General features: G+C 53.8%; 1 non-coding gene across 1 annotated transcript; it reads left to right on the top strand.

Annotated features, from left to right (window-relative positions):
• The first annotated feature begins 1,586 nt into the window (after positions 1-1,586).
• On the top strand, positions 1,587-1,741 carry LOC143432326 (5.8S ribosomal RNA). Its single transcript, XR_013102956.1, has one exon. It is a non-coding gene; the product is annotated as a 5.8S ribosomal RNA (ribosomal RNA).
• The last annotated feature ends 759 nt before the right edge of the window (positions 1,742-2,500 follow it).

Below are 2,500 nucleotides of genomic sequence, written 5' to 3'. Positions count from 1 at the left end.
TCGCGCCGTAACCTGTTCAAGTCGATCGTATCGTACCGTTCCGTTCGGAGGGGACGATTCGTCGCTGCACAGCCTCGTTGTCGAAGAGTCTGAAACACCCAGCGTCCGTTGCGAGCTCTTACGAATCATTTACGCTCGCTTCGTGTCGTCCGGGTAAATATAGACCGCTTCTCGAGGCTTGCAACCGGCGAGTCCCAACGAATCTTTACCCGAACGCGCGCGTGTCGTCGACTTCGAATTCGTGCATGGAGCGTGCGTGGTGTCGTCGCGCGTAACCTGTTGAAGATGGTCGATCGTACCGTTCCTTTCGGAGGGGACGATTCGTCGGTAATAGCCTCGGTTGTCGAGAGTCTAAGACGCGCCCAGCGGTCGTTGCGAGCTTTCGAATCATTTTATGCTCGCTTCGTGTCGTCGGGTGAACGTATAGACCGCTTCTCGAGGCTTGTACAACCGGCGAACGTTCTAACGAATTTTTTTTTTACATTTACCCGATCGGTGTTTACGGTACATTAGCGGACCCCTCGAGTTCTCGTAATCGAGAACTCGTCGGGTCCGCTTTTTTATTTGCCATTTTTTCAGAAAGCAATACGCCGCTGGCACTTTGCCGTTTTCCCACTCCCAGAATTGTGCCGTTCAGCTCAGAGGGGACCCGTTCCGTTCCGTGCCGTCCACACCCATAACCTCGTTGTCGAGAGTCTTGAAACCCGCCGTTGCGAGATCGAACTTTACTTGCTCGCTTCGCGTTGTCGGGAAAAATATAGACCGCTCGAGGCTGTGTGGTTGGGCGAACGGTGTGGAGCGTCCTAACGAATGTACGAATTTTTTTTTCGTTTACCTGAGCCTTGTTGGAATCGACACGACTGGGTGGTATTGGAATTTTGAAGAGACCGTCGTCGTCGTTCGTTCGTTCGGAGGGGACGATTCCGTCGCTCGCGCCCAAGCCTCGTTGTCGAGAGTCTGAGAAAAACCCGCCGTTGCGAGATCGAATAATTTTATACTCGCTTCGTGTTGCCGGGGAAAACTCTTATAGACCGCCTCGAGACTGTGCGCGAAGACGACGAGTGTGTCCCATCGATGATAACATTGTGTTATGTTCACCCGAACGAGAGCGTCTTGTCGATCTCGAAAGCAATACGCCGCTGGGTGTTTGGTCTTTTTTCTTCTCAGTTCGACGCGCACGTTCGTTCCAGAGGGGACGATTCCGCCGTTGCCCGTTGTCCTCGTTGTCGAGAGTCTGTAATCCCGCCGTTGCGAGCTCGAACAGTTTATGCTCGCTTCGCGTTGCCGGGAGGAAAAAGACCGCCTCGAGGCTGCTGGTACGCGGAGGAGTCCTAACGAATTTTTGAAGGGATTTTTTTTTTTTCTCTTCGCACCTGGACGCGCGTGTGCATTTTTTCGTAACTTTGAGGGAGACCTTACGCGCGAACCATCGGCGTATGCGTTTCATCCGTAGGACCGATATATCGTGTCGCCTCGAACTCCGTTCGGCGACGCCCGCGTCTCTTTCAACGGAGACGTTTGGGTATCGACTTGTTCGAACTTTAGTACCAAGAGACTCAAAGATCAATAAAATATACATATACGATTACCCTGAACGGTGGATCACTTGGCTCGTGGGTCGATGAAGAACGCAGCTAATTGCGCGTCAACGTGTGAACTGCAGGACACATGAACATCGACATTTCGAACGCACATTGCGGTCCACGGATACAATTCCTGGACCACGCCTAGCTGAGGGTCGTTCACGTAACCAGAATACTGCTTGCGTTGCGTTTCGTCGAATCTTTCTTTCCCTACGGTGCTCGAATCTGCCCGCCGTCGTTCATTCTCGAATTAAATTACGAACGTTTCTGAGTTCGGGCGGCACCGAGAAAGGGAGGAAGAGGAGCGATACGCGACGTACGAGCGATCGTTGGACGTTCGTCCGAGTCGTCTGTGGCCGTGCCGAGGCAATCCGCGATTGGCAACGTGTGTGTGCGCGTGCGGCGTGCGTAAACGCGTTCACGGAACTCGACGGTGCGTCGATCACGAACTCGCGTGAGTTCTTCGTGGCGTCGTGAGTCGTCCGTTAAACGGACGACCGCCCACGGGAACCGCTTCGTGTTTCGATCGCCGATTTTGTTCCGCGTTCCGAATTCGCACACCCGCCACACGCATCGCCTTCGCCCCGCCTTTAGCGCACGATACGAACATGCCGCGCGCTCGACGTCGTTTAAAATGAATTGTTTTTTTCACGCCGCAAGACCGAGGGAGAATTCTCGGTCGAGAGAGAAGAGATATACAAGAGAGAGAGCGACATCGTCGTAACGCGAGGGACGATGATGCGCATCCGATCGTTCGAAGTTCTCCTCGTACAGCCCCAGGGTGTTCGATCAGAATAACCCGTTCTCTCTGTTCTCTCCGCGCGTGTGTATACCATGTTTCCGCGAGGGAAGAAAAGATCTCTCGCGCGGACCGTCACTCGAACATAGGCCGTCGTTGCGTCCGTGTAGCGTCGCAA

The sequence above is a fragment of the Xylocopa sonorina genome, unplaced genomic scaffold, assembly GCF_050948175.1.
Source record: "Xylocopa sonorina isolate GNS202 unplaced genomic scaffold, iyXylSono1_principal scaffold0079, whole genome shotgun sequence".
NCBI lineage: Eukaryota > Metazoa > Arthropoda > Insecta > Hymenoptera > Apidae > Xylocopa > Xylocopa sonorina.
This window is presented reverse-complemented; position numbering and strand designations above follow the sequence as displayed.